General features: G+C 41.9%; 1 protein-coding gene across 6 annotated transcripts in view; it reads right to left on the bottom strand.

Moving 5' to 3' along the window:
• Positions 1–21,270, bottom strand: part of TRERF1 (transcriptional regulating factor 1) — a 100,101-nt gene that overhangs the window by 53,199 nt on the left and 25,632 nt on the right. For all 6 annotated transcript variants that reach the window (XM_059467567.1, XM_059467572.1, XM_059467570.1 and 3 more), the window contains one exon: positions 18,255–18,310. The gene's annotated coding sequence lies outside the window, so the exon portion shown is untranslated. The remainder of the gene's footprint in view (positions 1–18,254; positions 18,311–21,270) is intronic.

Here is a 21,270-nt window from a genome sequence, read left to right on the forward strand (position 1 = left end):
ACACAGGTTGCAGAACTGGTCTATTAAGACACCCAATCCTCTGCAGAGTGGTATGTCCACACAGTAAGGCAGAGGAATCTGGGAGCAGGAGAACACGAGAAGCCTTCCTGCCACAAGGCTTTCATCCCAGGAATGCTACATGCAAGGCACTCCTGTGCTCTGCTCAGAAGTGGCCCTTGCAACGTTTGGAACAGAAACTGCTCTGATTTCTCACCACAGGGGACTGACACACTGCAGAGGCTGCTGGGTTGCACCATGGCAGTGCCATCACAGTGGTCTGGCACCAACCACCTCCTTCAGCCCCCATCCCTCAGGCAGTGTTCAGGGAAGTGCCCATACATGAGGTATTTACAACAGGAGCAAGGTATGCTTGTCCTTAGTACTACTGTGTACACTCCTCACCAACTTATTCCTGAGTGTACGAGCCCTGTGCTATCATGACAGCATGAGATTTATTTTTTTTTAATATCTAGAAACCACCCCAGAAGTAGGTTAGCCTGGCAGGCTTGCAGCACTTCATTTACATATGAGTCAATCCTTCTGTAATACAAACATTAGTGATGCATTCCCCACTGTCCTTCTATTTATACTCACTATTTCACCTGCAGGCATCCCGAGTTAATTAAACAAATCAATCCCATTGAGATAATTGTGTCTCAAGCAAATTAACACAATTAGCCTTATAAAAAGAAAATCCAAGCCCTACTATATTTCTTCATATAAATCATGTGCTTGTTCCTCCAACTCTAGGTTTGTGGCTATCTAGGAATCGGCATTAAAATGAAAAGTATGACACACCAAACTGGCTGATGTGTGAGTGTTACAGCCAACAGCCGCTCTGTCTGCATCATTCACATCTCTGAAATCTGAGATGCCCATCAGAAATAAATGTTCTTAAAGAAGAAATAAGCAAGGAAGGATCTCACTGCAGTGGACACTTCACAGCTTTTGAGACAGCCTCTGCTCCAAAACAGTACATTACCTTGACATTTACAACCAGGGCAAGATATGCAGTGAGCTGGTTAATTGGATGTATCAGGGGTTTGAGGCACTCTCCTTTCTTCTCTGGTCAGGTTTACAGAAACCCCTCTGGAGCAAAGCTGAAGCATTCTACAAATGACATCTCAGTACCCACACTTTTTCAAAGACCTGTGCCTCCAGCCCTGAAGTGTAACAAAACTGCCATGGCAGTTGAACAGACACCATCATTTTTGGCAACCTGCTGTGTTTTCAGGGAATTTTTTCCCCTGAGGCAATCTCAGAGTAATCCAGCACACCTCAGCCTCCCGAGTCACAGCCCATCCTCTATCCAAGACCTCGACCACCTTGCAGCAGTGTGGCCAAGGCAGGGGCTGGCGTCCTTCACTACCACTCCTGGTGACAAAAGAGGCCACAACTTTTGGCTGAAAGCCGGAGATTTCTCCAAGGTAACGCAGGAACACTGAGCAGAACTCTGTCAGAGTCTGCAAGGAAGAGCAATGAGAAGTGATGAGCAACCCCATGGAAAACTTAAGAGGTTAATGTGCAAAACCACCACCTCGTGAGCTGAAGCACCTAACCAAGGCCACTCCTTCAAGAGGTGGTGAAACATCCTCACAGCACATTCACCATGCTCTGGACCAAGGTCTGGGAGGGTTTTGCTGCCTCTTTCAAGCAGTGAGGCTTGCTTGAACGCAGGAGACTCCTGCACTCCCAGATTTCCCAGCTGGTGAGAACTCCTGAGCAGAGGCAGGTGAGGGTGTGTGAGCATGCAGGAGAGGCAGAAAGTAAGATGCCAACAGAGCTCCCCAGTGATAACTGTGCTCTCCTGTGTCCCTGCAGATGATGCAGGGAGCCCAGCAGCTCCTCCCCTGTGCCTCCCGTGGCTGCTAAGCAACTGCAGCAGCGCACGGGGCCGGGCAGGCACCAGAGAGAACTTCTCCTTTTGAGGGGCTTACAAGAGTACATGCGCTGCAAAACTGGTCACTGGTACTGAGTTCCTGAGAGGAATTATGGGGCAAAGAGAAGAAAGGGAAGAGAAGTAAGTGATGGGGGGATGAGGAGAGGACAGCAGAGGACCAGGCTCGCACAGAAGGAGGGTATGCAGAAGATGACTTAATGGAAGACTTCCCATCCTTTTTGGAAGTTGAAAATACAGCATTCTTTTGGTTTTTTAAGCATCCCAAAACTAAAGGATTTTTCCCTCTTGGCAAATTTCTCATCCATGTGGCACTGTAACTAACAAATTACACTGGCTCAGCAGATGTGGGTAAGATGGTCGTGGAGCTGCTCCATTTGCAGTCACTCCAAACATGCTTCCACACCATGCTGACCATGCACAGCCATCCTCCCACTGGCCCAGGGCCCTGCTGCACATCTGCCCTGCGCAGCTCCCAGCCTTGATCCCAGGCAGCTGCCCCTTCACTGAGATAGCCCAATCCAACTGTGCACCACAGAAAACCAGGTTACTGAAATGGGCTGCTGACAAAATGGCCTTTCCCTTGTGGAAAATTATTTTTCCAACTGGGATCTTTTCACTGGCTTGGTTCACCAGAGAGCTGCACAAGTCAGTTGGTCAGCACAGGCAATGCCAACCCCTTCAGCCACACACTGGTGATGAATCTCAAGTCCCCCAGTGTGGCAGCACAGAAAAGCAAGGGAAAATGTTATTCCCAAAGTCAAATACTGGGCCAAACAGGTATTCATCCCACATTTCTTGTTTCACCATTCTGAACTGTACACTGCATTTAGCATTGTCATTACCCACACAAACTACTAGCAAAACCAGAAAGTAATTCTTATTCTGAAAAAAGTAATAATTTTGCAAAATGAGCACTGTCTTACAAAATAAGTACTCTTTAGGAAAGTTAGAAGAAGAAAACTTAATTTATGAGGTACAAAAGTCTTTCACTAACTCCATTTTGCAGAACACAAAAATCAAACTGTTTACTTATAAAGGTAGCTTCTAAATATAAAGTGAACTTAACACCATATCAACTCACAAGAAACAGTACAAACTTCTACATGCATATCTATCCATACATCATTTAGGAGTCAGAATAGATAACATACAGCAGGAATACAAAGGTACTGTACTACAGGACAGCCTGGGTAAAGGGATAGATATCTTACCATAAAGTGTATTTAGGAAACTAGTTCCATGACACAGAATCCACAGGCACAGATGTCCTGTTATAAAGAATTCATTATTTACAAATATGCTACAGAACATTCCATTTGCAATGAAGTACCATAAATAATTCACACATAATACGTGTCAGAAGTGAAGGCAGTGGCATTTTCTCCACCATCCTCAGGGAGCTTCCCATATTAAGTGAAACAGAGCTCTGCTGTAACATCACAAATGCAATGAGAACATTGGATTGTCATTAAAACACAAAACTTATTTCTCCATCAAAGGCTTCTCCACCAACACAATATAGGATATATTAATATATCTTATATCTCCAGATAGTCTTCTATATAAGCATTGCTACTGGGTCAAGCAAGATGTGCAATTCCTTTGCTTTTAAATTGCATGTATGAATTTTATTTTCACCCCTGTGAATAATATGGAATTTCCACCTTGGGTCCACTGCCCAGGTGCTGCAGTGTTGCACAGCTCTACCCCATGTCCCTTACTCCAACCCAAAGAGGCACATCCAGAGGCAGGCAGGCAACTCAGCTAGTGTTGACCTCCCTCTCCCTGTGGAACACATGGCAACACATGGCAATTGTAAAAAGTGTGCCAGATGTTTGAAACAGAGATGGAACCCCCTTCCTATCTGAAATTAGATTAACATAAATTTTATTTTATATGGATGAATAAAGAGTCACCAGGAAAAGAAAAATAATATGTTGTTACTGATACGGAATGAATCTGGAAAACCAGCCTAATGATGGAAGCTCTCTCTTGTGCAAATTGCTTTATTTCCCATAAGATCAAACACAAATGGAATAAAACCCTTGACAGTAAGTTCATCTTCCCCTCTATTCTGCTTGTCCCATTCTTTTCTCCAGCAGGACACCCGCATCCATGCAAAACTTGACTTATCTGACTCCTTTAATCTTCCTCAAAGAAACAAACCAAAAAACCCCAAAGCCCCTCAAGATTTCCTGTAATCTAGCTACAGAAGCCACTCTCCACATGGATGGGTGGGCAGGACTTAAATTTTGTTTTCTCCCTTCTGAGTCACAAATCAAGACCCAGTAGATTTGCCAAAGAGAGGAAAGAAACAGCAAACCAAGAAAACCATACCAGCCTCCTAGAGGTGACACTGGATGGTGTGGAAAACAGAAGAGACCACTGCAATCACCAGTCAAACACACCCAAGGTGTGCCACAGACCTACATGCAGATACATGGCTGGCTATAAACATAGACACAGCACTGCTCTCCCTTGCTAAAAACACGTCATCTAATTCCCAGGCAAGTGACTAGGAATCCATCACCTCCAAAGGGAGCTGTTTTAGCGAATTATTTATTCTGTTTAATTATTTGTGTGTTACAAGTAGCCCAGATTCTTCTGGTTTCACCTTTCAGCTATTCAATCTCATTACACCTCCTCCTACTAAACTCTGAAGAGTTTTGTACTTTTTTTCCTTTATAGATATTTGCAAAATACAACTCATCCACTTCACTTGACGCAAGCATGCAAAGCTTTTTATTTAGAAAAGAAAAGTCTAACAGTAAAACAGGTTTTCCAACTGTAATCAATCTCTCAGCTTTCTGCAGGCACGTAAGAATTGGACTCTGTATTCCAGTAATGATCCTGTGCCATCACACACTGGTAAAACATTATATACTCGTAGAAGACACGCTTGGCTTTTGCATCCAAGAAACATCTCCAGTCTTTCAGCAGAGCTGCAAGGCCTCTGTGTTTTGTAAGCTCCTGCCCACCACCCCAGTTCCCTTCCAATGTAAACTCTCTCCTGAATGCAGCAAGCCCTACCCTCTGCAGAATGTACAGAGCTGGACTGGCCTGTGCTAACATTCAGACTGCTCAAATAAGCCCACACCACAAGGAAATTAACTCCCTGTGTGACAGAGGACATATTTGCTGTATCCCTGATTTTTGGTGGCATTTTGGAATTTAGAAAGAAATAGCTTTGTTCAGTGTAATTACCAGTACCACGCTCTTACTTCTCCCTTTCCTTTCCAAGTAATCACATTGCCTCATCACCCGTTCATACTCCCTGCGCTAATTGTCTATTTGCAGCATATATGTGGACATACATAAATGTTATGGAAGTCCCAGCATAAAGTCTGTTCTTCTCTGCAGAAAAGCACTGAACAGCACTGGGTGCATATTTGATGTCCTCTCAAGCAACAGTACACAACTGTCCAGGATAGTGTTGTGTGCTGATCCATTTTGAGCATTGGATGCAGCATTTTTAGATGTGACCTCCACTTTACCCCTACAAAAAAACTTCACAAGTTAAAACATATCCTGGTTAAGTCAGTGCAGGATTGCAGTTTGTTGTTTTGCTGTTGTTTTGGTGTTTGGTTGGGTTTTTTTCTTTATGTAGTATTTAATAAAGCATCAGCAACATGAACATTAGGGTTATTGGTTTACTTAATATTATGATGTTCCATTAGACAAGGCATAATACAATTGTAGGCTGGAAATTAACTATGGAAACATGTTGATATGGTTATATGAAGTCATGAAACTTTTTCAAATGCAGAAGCACTGCTTCTACAATACAGTTTAAACAAGTTAACTTATTTCAACTGTATATGCATAATAAACTTTTGCTCTATGCTGTCATATCGGATACTCATTCTCCCAAAACAAAAATATTTGTTTTGGTTTTTTAAATACAATAAGGCATTTAATGACTATAAAAAAACCCCTGTGGTTGAACTTGACTCAGAACATAGTGCTGCTTCTGCTTTCGGCCCAAAAAAGAGAATTCCTATCACCATTATTAAACAGCAGTAATATTTATAGACAAAATAGCAATTCAGTTGTACTACTTTTGCTTTTTTAGAGTAAGAGCACTTTATCTTTTAGACAAATGGCACCAGCATTGCAGTGGTGTGCTGGAAAAGCAGCATGAAGGGGAGCACTGAACCCATCATGACAGCAGACTCAGAGGTGGTGAGCTCAGCTGATGCTACAGTGTGTATGAGAGGATTCCCTTTAAAAGAAGGATCTAGATGCCAGACCAAAGTGCTCAGTGCTGTTTTTCCTGTATGGATTTATTCCTAGAACAGGAATACAATGTAGACCTAAAGGTGTTCTCCCAGGCTAAACTTTAATAGGGCTTTAACTTTTTAACAAAGGTCAAAGAAATTTCAACACAACTCCTCAGGTTACTGTTGCCTAAGTAAAACCTATGCAACCCTTTGATGAACCCTAGCCCAACAGCAGAATTAATTACCAGAATTAATTACTAGCCACAAAGCCTTCCCTAGGATATTAGAACATATCTACCACAGCTCATTTAAAAATGAATGTTTCATGTGCCATACCTAACAAAGGATGGCCAACTTGTCCATCAGGAGAACACACCCTGATCATCACGTAGTTGCTCCTAAATAATCAAGCTGAGGACTCACTTCTCTGAATAAGTGGGTTTGGGGCTTTTTTTAGTGTTTTGGCCTCCATCACAAAGTTAAAGCTATTTCCTCATTTCTGAGCATGCAGTATCCAAGCAAGGGAGAGGCAGAACTTTCACTTCTCACCTGCTCACAGAAAGGTCACACCTCACTGTTAACAACCCAACTGAAACACAGCAAGAGGCTCAGCCATCTGAGACAATGGGAACCCTTCCCATTCTCTGTGAGCTGCTTTCAAGCAAACCACACCATTTTTGTAAGCCCACATCAAGCCTGTGGCAGACACCTGGAGCATGGGCAGGACACAGACACTGAAGCTGGGGACAGGGCTGCAATGATCCCCCCACTATGGAGATTCCCTTCATCTCAGTGACACCAAGCAGCATGGATAAAGGCATTGCTGTAATTCTGGAATAAATTCTTCCCTGTGAGGGTGTTGAGGCACTGGCACAGGTTGCCCAGAGAAGCTGTGGATGCCCCATCCCTGGAAGTGTTCAAGGCCAGGATGAGCCTTGGATGGAGCTCTGAGCAGCCTGGTCTAGTGGGAGGTGTCCACGCCCATGGCAGGGAGGTTGCAATGAGATGATCCCTAAGGTCCAACCCAAAACATTCTGTGATTCCATGAAAGCACAATCATTCTGTGGACATGCAGGTGGACATGCTGCCAATTGTTATTCTGCAGGATCGGCCTTCTTTCAGCTTTTGAACTATTATCCCAACACCAAAGTAGGCTGAAAGACTACTTCTTGCAACTTCATATTTCTACCACAGGCTCTAGCCAGTCACTTTTCTTTTGTGGCTGCATGTATTTCCTATTTAAGAAAAGGACTGCAGCAGTTCCTGGTTTGCCACATCTTCAAAGAGAGAGCTTGCGCAGCAGCTTCCTCTGCCCCGCACTACTCCGCACTGGTGAACACCCTCTTCCCTCCCAGCCTGCTCAGAAATATGCTCAGCCACCTACAAAGCCAATTGGCAGACACAAGGTAACAAAATGAAGGATTTCCAAGCCACATCCATGATGACAGCCCAAAGGACTTTTTGCTCCAAACCTAGGTTTCAATCCTGCCTTCTCCATCTGCACTTTCTATCTCTTTCAAAATAATGAGCAAACATTTCTCCAGCTTCACAAATCTGGCACATTTCACCTTCCTTGTCATTTAAGAGATACTATTAATACCAAATAGTTTGTGTGTAAGAACACTGTGCACTTTTGTAAAGCTTTATTCAAAGCATCCTCTGATCTTCCACTGAAAGCAGTAATTTAGTACTTTCACAGAACTTCTGAGGCTTCTATTATAAATTGTCTCACACAGGTGGAAACTCTGAGACTATAGTGACTTGCTGTTGGGCTAACCACCAGAAATCCTCATGTCCCGCTTCCCAAAAATCTGTATTTCAGCATTTCTGGACAACCTTTGATCTAGTGCTTCCTGCCCTGCATCCAACTTCAGATCATTGTTCCTTTCTCTACTGCCACACCTATGTAGGTGTCTGGCAGAGGTTCCTAGATATTTTCTTCCCCCAAAGATTTCCCAAAATTAAGTAATTAAATGATTAAGGAAAAAGTTCATCACCTGCTAAGAAAACTATTTATACAAACCACATTTCTACCTACAACAATCTGTATAGTTGTGTTTCTATGTCCCAGGCACACTGTCTGAACACGAAAAGCTCATGTTCAGCCTAACTGAACCTTCCAATTAACCCCTTCCAAATGAAAAGAATACTCTCAGGACCTGGTCTTTAAAGATTATTTCCCTGGATCAGCAAGAGACTGCTAGTAAATATCAGGTAAGTCTCAATTTGTTTCAAACAGGAGAAAAGTAACACAGAAGACCTATCTCTCACCTTCAACTATTCTTGAGGTGCTATTCTACAATTAAATAAAAGTGTATTTCTTTAAGAAAGAAGAAAATATACCATATATAAAAGAGGACAAGCAATCAGAAATAGAGTAACACTTTAGCATTACATCAGCAGCTAAAAACATAAGGAAATAATTTAAAATTTAATCAGTAGAGACACCAAAGCCATGCATGGAAAAAAGGCAGCCTATGCAATGTGAATTTGTCTTGCATGACAGACAGCACAGGATCTCCAAACTGTATGTGACTCACTAGTCCCTAAAGAGTATTGCTTGCTTTGATTCTTGCACCAGGGTCCATCAACATCTGGCCATACACTCATCTTTCTTGTTTTAATAAAAGCACTTCAATAATGTAAGAGAAAACCTTGTGTTAACCAGTATCACCTATGGCTTTGCTGAACAGAGGCCATTGCTACTTTCACTCAAACCTCATGTAATACAAAGTCTCAGCAGCAACCAATGTCAGAACTCCAGACCATCCATCCTCCAGATGATCCTCAGCTACTGATCCTGCTGAAGGCTACATTAAACAAGAGTTTTCACCTCCTTTTGTGTGTTAAATAATCAGAGCTACAAATAATTTCAAGACTCATTCTTCATCAGGGTTATTCAGAGCATGCCATCTTACTCCTTTCATTCCCTCACACCACATCTGAAAACTGGAGAAGCAAGAACACACCCTCATTTGGCTCTGACCCTCAAAGCAGAACTGAGGAACAGCAGCTGCTCCCTGAGTCAGTGACTCATGGAGCACACATGTAACAATTGCTAGAGATCACACAGACATCCCTGGAAAGTTCTCCAACAATCTCTCCTGGAAGAAATGCCAAGTTTTCTAGGCAGTATGGGCCATCCAAAAGATCATAGAAGGAAAAAGTTACACAGTAAGTTGCACAGGTATATATCCCAGGCATGTTTTTCAATCAGTAAAAGCTTGTTGGATATCCTACAAAAAAAGTTCTGCTTCCACTAAGCTTTGTTAGTGGGACTGATGGTGTAACTAATTCAACTTCAGAGAATACTTTGAATGAAGACTTCATCATCTACCTCTCTTAAGGCTACTAAAGGGGATGATTTTTTAAGCTGCAAGTCGGGAGAAGAAAGCAGAGAAAAAATGACAGAGATCATTTGTTCTTCCAAGTTGTGTACCACTTAAACTTCCTCTGGATTTCTTGAGTAGACAATCAGGTTTACTCATTTTGCTGTCTTTTAACAGCACAGACAGGTAAGGGCCAGAGTGTGCAGACTTCTCCTTTGCAGAAGAAATAGCATGCCATCATTAAGAGTAACACCCAGCAATGCACAGGATCAAAGTGACAACACTAGCATATATTAGAGGTAAAATTCATCTGCAACAGACAGAGTAAACAGAGCATTCCCTGACCAGCAGAAGATGGCTTTGGTACCATCACTCAAATCCCCACAGCCTTCCCACACTGCCCCAAGGCCACTGAGTCACTCCACAGCGAGATGCCCAAAATGAGGCTGTGTACAGCACCTCTATGGAAGTAAATGCCTTGACCTTTTTAATCTCCACGAGGTGTGTTCAAATACTACAGTCACAGGCAACTGTTGAAATAAATCATGAAAGCAGTATACTGTTAAGGCTCATCATTTGAAAGCAAAAGGCCAATAAAGTACAAAAGCAATGAGCCTACCTTCCTCCTGATAAAATGGAGGAGGAAAAACAGACCCAACCCTGCTGGCACACATTGCAGTCAAATTCCTTTTGACAATTTATGAACTTTTTTTCTTCCTCCTGTTTAACAAAATTACTTCAGCAGTATAAAAGTTGGCAGCATAGCTATCTCACAAGAAAGTTGCTCCATTCCTTATTGGTAAGCAGTGCACACACTCACACAAAACCCCACACCCACAGGAAATTGAGAGCTATTCATTTAGTTTTAGCCAACTCTTTGTGAGACTGTACCTTTTGACTATTAGCTGATGGTAAACGTGCAACTGTCTGGTACTTAATCTCATATAAAAACTAGACAAAAAACCCTATCAATATTAAATTTAACCTTCAAAAAAGAACACAAGTGGTATGAATGCAATTGTCTGGAAAAATGCTACTTAGCAAAAACAAAACAACTACTCCCCCACATACATGCAATATTTAAAAGAAAGAATTCAAAGCTGTAATTATGTTCACACAAACCTAAACTGCAGAGTACAAGAAGTTCAGTGATACAAAATCCTGTGTTATTTGTAATGACACCATGTACCTCTTCTTGTATTTTTTTCTTGGTATTTTGGGGGCCTGATGGGATGCTGTCCATTGCCATTACGAGGGATCAGAAGGAAAATATAAAACCAATTCTTGTCATCTGTACAGAACATGAAACCTGGAGCAATGGGAAGCTAAACACAAGTAAGGTTACTTTGTGGTAAAGTATACTTTTAGCTAGGTATAGTTTGTTAGAGCAGCAGCTGGTTTTAATACAGCCATGACACAAAATGACAAACTTCTAGGAATTAAAAAAAAAAAAATTAAGAACTTCAAGAGATACCCTTAGGGAACTGCACTTGGAAGACACCATCTAGACACTAAATTTCCTGCACAAATCTGCAGCTAAGCGAGGAAGCGTAACCTCTGGATGGAGAAAAGCATTTTTTTGTATAAGGCAAGGCAGGGAGGGAGAGCATTATCTAAAAAACAGTAACAACAAGGGCAACATGCATTTCTGGTCTATTCACTTTGGAAAAGAAAATACCACAAGAACAGTGAAAGATTCAGAGAATACATCTTATATAAAGAGTTTAAACAGTCTGCATATTTGGCTTATCCAAGAGGATAATGGTTATCAGTAACTTACCAACAAAATGGCTAAATGTCTCTACCAAAATTTACTCAGAAGATAAAGAACACATTAGCCAAAGCTAGTCCCCCAAAAGAAGCTTCTGGTCAGATGAAATGGTTTTCAAGAATTCAGAATTAATCTTCTCAGCCTGACTGTACATAATTACAGTTGATTGATATGATGCGTAGTATGCTCAGAAACTCATTGACAGCAAGCTTGCTAAATGCAGTTTCTCCAAGCACTTTCTATCTTATCCAGCTGACTAAAATCTTGTGCAATTCCTTTGGCATTTACATCCTTCCCACTGCAGCAGTGCTCTCCATTCACAAGCACAGACCTCTGCATTCAGTTAATCCCAACAAGTATGGCTCCTGGAGCACAACTCTTCAGAAGCACCTGCTGCTCCCTACACACCCTTAGAATATTCAAATTAAGGTTCATTTGTCTTCAAAGTGCTCCAAGGCCTCAGTTCAGGGTATTCAAGGCTTTTGCCAGAGCTCCAGGACAGACAGCAATCTATTGTTCTGCTGCTCTACCTGATGTTAATGGGTGCTGGGGATTCAAATTTTTGTGTGGATAAACAAGGCACGTGAAGTGATTTCCAAGTATGGAAACGGCAGGTTTGAGAAACAAAGTTTATGATATCCATCTGTGTCTCTCTCCACTTTTTAACTGATAGCGACTTGTATTCAACAAAAGTACTGTGCATTATACTATACATCCAGGTACTGTATTACATCTCTCCATAGATAAGGAGAAACAAAAATGGGATGGGCCTCCTACTGTCATTTACAGTCAGAAAAGGACATCTCTGTAAGGTAACACCAGAAGTTATGCACTCACTAAAAAATCACTGAGTGAGATGTTCATGATTTGCTCTAGCAGGACAGGATGAACAGACACCAGATGCTCATTTTGGGGACAGAAGCCTTTGAATGTACTTCAGAGACTCTGTTTTCTAAAACTAAAGCCCATTCCTTGGGCTTTATGAAGTCCATAAGTCACCAGGGCCCTGGTTACCGTCTGAGCACCATCAGGGCCACCAGAGAGTCAACAGAGTCCCACCCTGTGTGTTTGGCTGCCTGGGCTGCAGAAAGGCACCCAGCAGGAGCACTGGGAGCTGCCTGCTCCTTAAACCCCAGTGGGTGGAAAAGGGAGAACTCTCAGCCCCTTCAACACATCCTTTCTTCCACCTGGAGCAGAAGTTATCACCTGCAGCTGGAGGTCACTCATGAACCCAGACAACACATTTTTTGTGTTAGATTAACAGCAAACCAGCCTTTGGTGTTCTCTAAGCTCTGTCTGGGTACTTTAACTATTATCTTCCTTTCATTTAAATATCTAGGGGGTGGTTAAGTTAAATTTAATTTCATATGTGAATTTTGCAATTCTTCACTCAGCCACTCCCCCAAATATTATTTTTAGACTTGTTTATTTTATATATTTTTTAAAAGCCAGCAAGTTACTAGCATGTCTGAAGTTGGCAGCCAACTCTCAGCTTGAAAACTGCACAACCTTCACACGGAATGGGTTTCAGAGAAAGAAGCAGAACATTTCTGTATCTCATGAAACCAGTAGCAAACCCTTAACCTCACTGCTAGGAGCCTCAACTGAAATTTTCCTTTTAACTCTATCTGGCACCCTGTCTTTAATTCAGGAAAGGTTTGATATGAATAATGGACACTAAAGAGGGAGATGCAGAGATAAAGGAAAAGAGGAAGAGAGGGGCCATGATTCAAAAGACTGGTAGTGGTGGTTGGCACTTTGGTTATCTTCCTGGAGCCAGGCTTAACAAAAGCAGAGAAGGTTCTCCATACCAAGGGCAAGAATACATGGCAGGACTTTGGCACCTGAAGAACCATAATTAATCACTTCAACAGTAAGTATCATCCTCTTTTTACTGAAAGGGGAGCTGACTCAAAGACAACCAAGGGAGTTGCCCAAAACCACACCACCAGTCATTAGCAGAGCTGCAGTTGGAAGTTTCTGGCTGGCAGAGCTATTTTCAATCACTGAAGTTGGCAGCCAGTCCCAGCTGCAGAGCTGGTGCCCTGTGTGTCACCAGGGGAGGGTCACCTGCTCCCACTCTCCATCTCCCAGCTCCATCCCACCACCAACACCAAGGAAGGATGAAATGAGGGTGTGTCCAGCCAGGGGGGTGGGCTCAGGGGTTAGCACCAGCACTGATGCTCCCATCACCCCACAGTCCTGCTGGAGTGAGTGCCCACCCTGAAGGGACAATTGCAGCCCCCAGGAGCTGTCCTGGCACCCCCCTGTAGCCCAGAGCACCTGGGTCAGGAAAATAACCCTAGGGAGAAGTGTAAGCCAGTGGTTCTGGCCAGGTTCAGCACCCTGCCCTGGCTCACTGGGTGAAGGACAGGCAACAAGCACCCCAGAGAGCACACACCTCACCTACCCCTCCCCTTTGTGCTCACACACTCCAAGGGGAACTTCAGATCAGTTCACTTCTCAAGCAGAAGCTGAAATGGCTCTTTCCATCTCATCCCTATAGCTTTAATGTGCATTTACGGTACTGATTTCAGTTTCTTTTAATTGCTTAGTCAAGACTGCAAAGTTACTTATTTCTTAGAGAGCCAGCTCACAAGGATTTTCCAAAGCCAAAGGTAGTCCTTTCTGTAAGGGTAGCTGGAAAAAGTATTAAATAGGTTAATTTTCTTTCTTAAATTTTACAGAAGCAACACAATTCTTGTAACAAGCAGTTTGGGAAACCCAGTGTGACAGAGATGTGGAGGGGGAAGTGAGTACCCTACATTTACACTAAAAGCAGAACCACAGAAATCTGCTTTTTGTAGCATAATTAGTCTTAATTCATATATAAAATTACATCTAGGTCTCTGGTATATTAGCTGTACTCCCCTCATTTCTATCTTCTGCCTGATACCTGCCTATACTGAGCTCTCCAGACATTCCTTCCTTGATCCTTTGAAGCTGACAGTTATCTACAAATTCAGGCACTGAAGTAATTTATTCTTTTAGAAGTGTTAAGCATTTAAAACTTGCAACATCAGATTGTGCAAATATTCAAATTTTCTGGAAGAAAAAGAAAAGAAAAAAGCATTTACCTTGATGTCTACATTTATGTATATATTCTCCCCCTACACACTCTTATCTAGAAGCTTTTCCTCATGCATGAGATTTCCCATTTTTCTCCTTGTGCTTTCCAGGTACTTTCCACACATTGTGACATAACAGCTAAGTAGCACAAGAAAAGAAACTCAAATTACCTGTTACCGTTTTATTCAAATTACCTTTCTTACTGAGAAATTTTTCTTCTGTAGAGACAAAAGTATTCACTGGCAATGTCAAAGGAAATTATTAAAATTCATCTAGCAGTGATGCAAGAGCTTTGTGCTGACCTGCACTAACACAAGAAGAAACCACAATTTACCAGTTTAGACAGAAATAATTCCTGGACTTTGCCTCTATTTGGTCTCATCAAAATCAAGCATTACTCCCAGTAAACAAGACAAACACACCCAAAATGAAAAAAAAAAAAAAAACAACAAAACCCACACAAACACTTCAACGAGTTACTGTGGTTCTGCATGTGTAAAATCGAGGGTTTCACTGCCAAGACTTGTTAGAAAAGAACAACCAGAAAATGTTTGCAAAACAGATTACTATTATGATGGGCATTAACAGCTATTAATAATAGAATATACATCAACCTACTGCTTTTTAGATAGTCAATGTTAATTGGCAACCTAATTTGGAACTGTTAAGAGACCTTGCAGACACCATTTGTCAGGTCTAAGCTAACAGTGGGTGAAAATAGGCCTGATAACAGTTACTTCCTTGTCATTTCCTTTCACAAGTGACACAATGCTGTTTCAGCTATCAAAGTAATTTTTATCTCATAAGTGTAACTCTGAAAATAGATGAGGCCTTATAGAATGATTTTATATTTATGATCTGAGCTATTGAGCAGACTTCATGAGAAACTGGACTTGCAATTCACAAGGGCTCCAGATTGCTCGGAAGGAAGCAAGATAAAGGCACAGGGAAATATGGGGGAAGGAAAAGAAAATATTGGGTGAGAGGTCTGGCACCTATCAACATCATTGCAAGCTTGCCAAGTCTCATAATTTCATCACAAGGCTTCAAGAATATCAAAAGAGCTATTATTCATTTTTTTAATTCTACCCTGTCATGTAATCAGGAGAAGAGATGCCAAAAGCCAGCCATTACAAGGAAGTCACCATGGCTAGCATTAAAACAAAATTATTTCTGCACAGAGTGGACCATCTATTGTTGCTTTAAATGGTATGTAAACGCCTTTAATTGCAATGGCAGCATGAAATGTAGGAGTGCATCAGACTGACTTGTCCTGAAGAAGAAACAGAAGGGAATGGGTCAGGAAATATCCATGAAAACTAAGCAACTAAGAAAAAACATTGATAGGAAGCACAGTCAAGACATGAAGTCATGTTTGGGGCAGAATCCAGATGACTGTATGGAAGGAAGAAAACCTAAATGTAAATGAGGAGAGGGAATGCAGAAAGGAAGCAGGAGGTTAAAAAAAATTAAATAAATGAAGTAACACTGATGACATCTTTAGTAGCTAGGGATGGTTCAAAGAATGAGTGACACCTGCAGCCTTGAGAAGGAACATGACCAGGACAGACACTTCTTGGAAGACAGGAGGACCAGGAGTGGGACAGTAGCATTTCTCCAGCCCAGGCTGCTGGGGAAAGGATAAATAAAGGCCTCTTAGAGAAAGGAGAGCAAAATACACCCATTACTAGCTCAGAACTGAATTTTACACTGAGAAAGTATCACACAAAATGAGGACAGAATATTTCCTTTTAGAGGTGAAAGATGACAGCCAGTAGAAAGTGCTACTTCTTCATCATCACAGAATCTCATTTTAATGCCAGGCCAGTTGCTGGGCTCTACCTCACAGTTTGCACATGCTCATGGCTGGCAATAAAGCTGTGGTGAAAGGAGGTGTCATGGAGGTGTCATGGCCTCAAGTTGAAGAGATTTCGAGAAACAGACTCTCCTCAGTGGTTGTTTTACAAGCCAAGGGGAGAGTGAACTTGCACTGGGAGAGACAGTACAATAGCAATCAGCTGCTGTGCTACAAGAGCTGCCCATGCTACAGCACACAGATTTGTCAATATTTACTCCACAGAAGACAGCAGTACACAAAATTACACCGTGTAATATATGTACACTATAAAATACATATATAATACATGAGAATAATGTCTTCAGGAAAAACCAGCAGCTGAATGACTGAATTGTTGTCTCACCAAATTGTCCTGTCCCCATTGCTGACGCACACCCAAGTCCCCCGCATTGCTTTGACGTTGAACAAACAGACTTCTCAGTGAACTGAATCTGAACAAAGCAGCCTGAACATGAGCACTTCTACCTGTCCCATCCTAGCTGAGTTTCTTTTCAACAAGAGCACGCACACACCAGTGGCAGTGCCACAGTGGGCGCTGCTCAGTCTCCAGCCACCGCAGCGCTGCTGGCACCGCGCGACAGGGGTGGTGCACAGGGGTGCCAGGGCAGTTGGGCTGGGAACTCTAAGAGGTCCTGAAAACAATTTTAATTACCCATTCTTGGAGGATAGAAGGACTGGTTGGAACACGTGCAAGCGAAGCAGCTTGTTTACACAACAAATGAGGTATGCGAGGTGCTTTGTGTAACAGTGCTGCACACTGCAAGCTCTCTCACCTGGAGAGCTGGGTTTACCAACTATACACACACAAGACCACCTTCGTGTAGAGAGTAAGCCTTACATAAAATATTCATAACAAGATCCAACAGTGCCATGAAAGAGGGTGGTTTGAATGGACAAAATGTCTAATACTTGCAAAAAAAAAGAAAAAACAGGCAGCCACCAAGTCTTTGATTCTTGCATATACACAGTGCCAAGAGTCATTCGAAGTTTTCAGTTCTTGCTTGAGCAGTCACCCTCCAAAAATAAATCCACCCTCCTTGAAAATCAAAACTTATATGAAAAAAGAACAACAACAAAAAAAACCCAAAAAAACAAACAAAAAAACCCTCAAGAGCGTCTACAAGAGCTAAATGTTTGAATCCAAGGAATAAGTCATTTAGCCCTGATCCTCATACAATGGCATCATGCATTTAGCTGTTTCCATGACATTTTCCAACCAAATGCCAAAAAGAACAATAGGGATTTTTGAGGCCTGTAAATTGTACAGAACTCAGGAAGAAGGGGGAGACAAAAATGAAACAAACAAGTGATAGAGCTGGATAGCTGCAGCGTGGATTGTACACTGAAAGACAGTGACAATCTCTAGGTAATACTACTTTTGTGCTTGGCTCTTTGTTGTTTGAATATGGTTCTCCCAACACCTGAGAGTTTTACAGACATCTACTCCTCTCTAACAGTGGAAACCTCTGAAGTAGAATTCATAAGGAAAAAAGTATCCACCTAAACACTACCTTTTAAAAATGCTATTAGAAGATAAATTTTAAAAGATCAGCAAACTTGCAGCTTCCTTCAGCACATTAGGGACAGCAAATATTAATTTCAAACTCAAATCTAGAGCATTTCTACACATATATATTCTTGTTCTAATAAAAACCAGTCCAAATTTGAGAATACCGCAACAAGAAAAACAAGTTTTAAGGTGTAGAACTTAAAACAGCTCAAAGATCTTTTGAACTTTTGAATATCTTGGGGTGGGGATGTGGGGGGAGGCAATATCTCAAAACGAAAGAAAAATTTCTCTACATCCTCTGTTACTTGAGAAAAAAAAAAGCTCTAAAATAATAGCGTGACTACCTTGCTAACCCCTGTGCCTCACTTTTTGTCTTCTGGTCTTTGTACATCAGTTCACCAGAGGAAAAAACTGGTCACACAAGCTGTAGAGAACAGAGATGGTTTCTGCTCAGAAGCTTAGAGATTTAACTTCAAAATAATTATCACAATTATTTGCATGGTTCTGCCAGGAAAAAAAAAATTATCCTCAATCCAAAAAACCATCCAGTGTGACAGCTTTGTGTAGGAACATGTTTATCTTACCCTCTTCTCTTACCTTATCAGACACATCTCCTCGTCCTATTCAAAATACAGCAAGTCATGAAATTCCATCTGCAACAAAAGGAAAAGCCCATTAATACCTCCTGATAACCTTACAACAGAAGTCTAATAAAAAGTTCAAGAAAAAAAAAAAAGTTAAAATTCTCCTGCCATTCCAGTATAATCTACACCCCAGGCAAGTCACCCTCCCATCTGTGGCAATTTGGGAAGCACAGATAATAAAGGTATTAAAGATGTTGTAACATGTCCTGTAAGAAACACGCTCTTCCTCCTTTGACAGGGCTAACAGAGGTGGCCAAAGCATCCAAGTTGTCCTGCAGAGTCATAAGTAAGTCTGCAGCATCCTCTCATTAAATTAAATGAGCATCAAATTACATAATGTGAACAGTTGTAAAATGAGACCAACGGTAATGGCTAGAAATAATCCCAGCGGTGTTATACATCGTGGAGACAATTTTCCATCAGACTATCAAACCTGGGTAGTAAGCAGCACTTTTTATCTCCAGGCCAAGAAACTGTCAGCATGCAGCCTCTCTTAAATAACAGTAAAACATGCAAGAAATGGATGGAACAAAACTCTCATGATCAAGTTTAAATGATGCCTACCCCAAACAAGTACGTTTAATTTCCTAACTGCTTTACAGACCAACCTTTCAAAGCAACCAAGGTGTTTTTATAATATAAGTAAACATGACATAGTCTGGCATACTTGGGGTCAGATGAAAGAATACCACACACCTAATGAAAAAAATTGCAACCTTAAAATTGTCAATAAAATTTACAGTCTGGATAGACTCAGGCTTGAACAAACACTGTGCCATGGCACTATGAAGAAGAGACGACATGACCTGTAATCCAGCCAGTCCATGACTCACTAGGGCAGAAGAGAGACCTCCCATCTGGCAATCTGAAAAAATCTAAGGGTTTGCCTAGAGTGAGAAGTGAGAATCAAGGACCTAAAAAACCAAACAAACCAATCCCTTCACACTCTTTTAGCCCCTCCAGTGTCCTGCCCACGAAGTCCAGAAACCTGTTAGTCCAGTGCCAGAGTGGAAAAGGTCTGAAATATGCAATGGTCAAATGGCACACAAGAGAATACTATTAAAAAACCAAACAAACAATGCTTAGTTTTTCAATCCATTATCTGGGGGAAGATACAGTGGGAATTAAAGCATTTGAAGCAAAGAGCTTTCATGTTTGCCTACCTCTTCTCTTATGATGCTACTAAAGGTATCCCTGTACCTAAAGTAAAAAAGTGAAAAAATAGGTGCGTCCTCACTTGTTTTTTTTTCAACACCGAGCAGCTGCAGCCATGATGTCAACAGACCCCAGAAGGAACCCAGAGGGGCTCAGTGCCACAGAGAGGTGACATCCTTCACCACACTGCCCTGCCATTTCCCCACCAGCAAAATGGGGATGGCAGCATGTGGTCCCCAGCCAGCGTCCAAATTGCCAGCTCTGGGGCGCTTCCTTTTTCCCCTAAGTGCTAAAAAATAAACCTTTCATCCTGTAAATACCATTTTCTCAGATTATACTGATAATCATTAATTTTTTTGGCACTACCAGAATAATATGACAACTCATGACACCACTATGGTGTTTATTTTTTTAAAAGAAAAATTTGTTTGGTTATTTCTTGGGTTTTTTTCCTTATGAAGAAGATATCTTCTGTGCACGTTACAGAAACATTGAACAAAGAGAGCCACTGACCAAGAGCCCACTTCAGTATCCCTACCCTCCTATTCCCCTGCCAACCCAGTAAAATTCCTCAGAGCACAACCTCTTCCTGGCTATTTTCAGAGCAACTGTAGCAATCATACAAGAACAATGGGGAAGTTTGTTTTACTCAAAGAGTAAATGTTTTGCAGCTTCCAATGTAAATATTTTAATTAATGGATTTTTTTTTAACTCTCTACTGCCTTACTTGTGTTCACATTCACACAGAGCCACCAGGGCAGAAGCAGCACTCAGCTGCTGTAATACAGGGGAGAAGAGAATACAGTATAGAAACATGAGATGCTGACTTCAGAAAAAGCACCTTCATAACCAAATCAAAATTCAGGGGGCATTTGCTGGGGGAGACTTGTTATAAGAATTTAAGAGAAGCAAGTCTGCTCTTGCTCTGTGTCCAGCCAAGGGCCCATAGTGGTTCCCACTGAGATTGTGGGGCTATTTTCATAGGCAGCTTGTAGAAAACCACAACCCAGTGTATTTCTGAAACAACATTATGGCCAATGACCAGACCACAAGGAAAAAGTGACTTATCCTTTTGTGTCAAGCATCAATATGGTGGCTTTTAACCACTCATCACTGAGCATCCACTTCACAGAAATGCTCAAATCTCAATAATCCATAAAGCAAGTGTTGCAGACTGTCAGCAGGATGGGACTCAGATTCACTCTCTCTAGGCCAGACTGTTTTGGTACTACAGAAAGTGGCTGCACTGAGATGCCAAGCCATCCTGCACATGCTCCCCTGATGGTTTCTGGATCCAGGAGAACCCCAGCTACAGGCAGCTCTTTCTCTTTCAACAGTGCCTCTCACCTAAGAAACTCTCCTCCTCCTCTGTCCCCAGATACCAGGATAAAGTTTGGATGCACTATCAGCAGATGGCTGGCATTCAAGATTTTTTAAAAGTTTCTTTTTCAAATGAAGTAGGACACAGATGGTGACGTTCCTGCTTTCCCAAAGCCTGGAACCTGAACATAGACCTGTCTGAGCTGGGGAGCTCAAACCCATAGTACGTTTCTGGAGAGCTGCACAAATTACTGCACGGACCAGTTTAGCCTAAAGCAGTCCCACACGTGGCAGCATTTCCCTTCCCTGCTTTTATCTGAATGGGAGGTTTTGTTGTTCTTGACTAACCTCACCACACTTGACGCCTGTTAGCAACATCCTTTCAGAAGTTTAAACAAGCTCTTTAGAAATTCCCTGCCACTGTAAGTAACAGACAGGCACACCCCAGGTAAAATCCTCACTGTACCTTTCAAAAAATTACCACAACTGTACTC

This window comes from Ammospiza nelsoni, chromosome 3 (genome assembly GCF_027579445.1).
Source record: "Ammospiza nelsoni isolate bAmmNel1 chromosome 3, bAmmNel1.pri, whole genome shotgun sequence".
NCBI classification, from domain to species: domain Eukaryota; kingdom Metazoa; phylum Chordata; class Aves; order Passeriformes; family Passerellidae; genus Ammospiza; species Ammospiza nelsoni.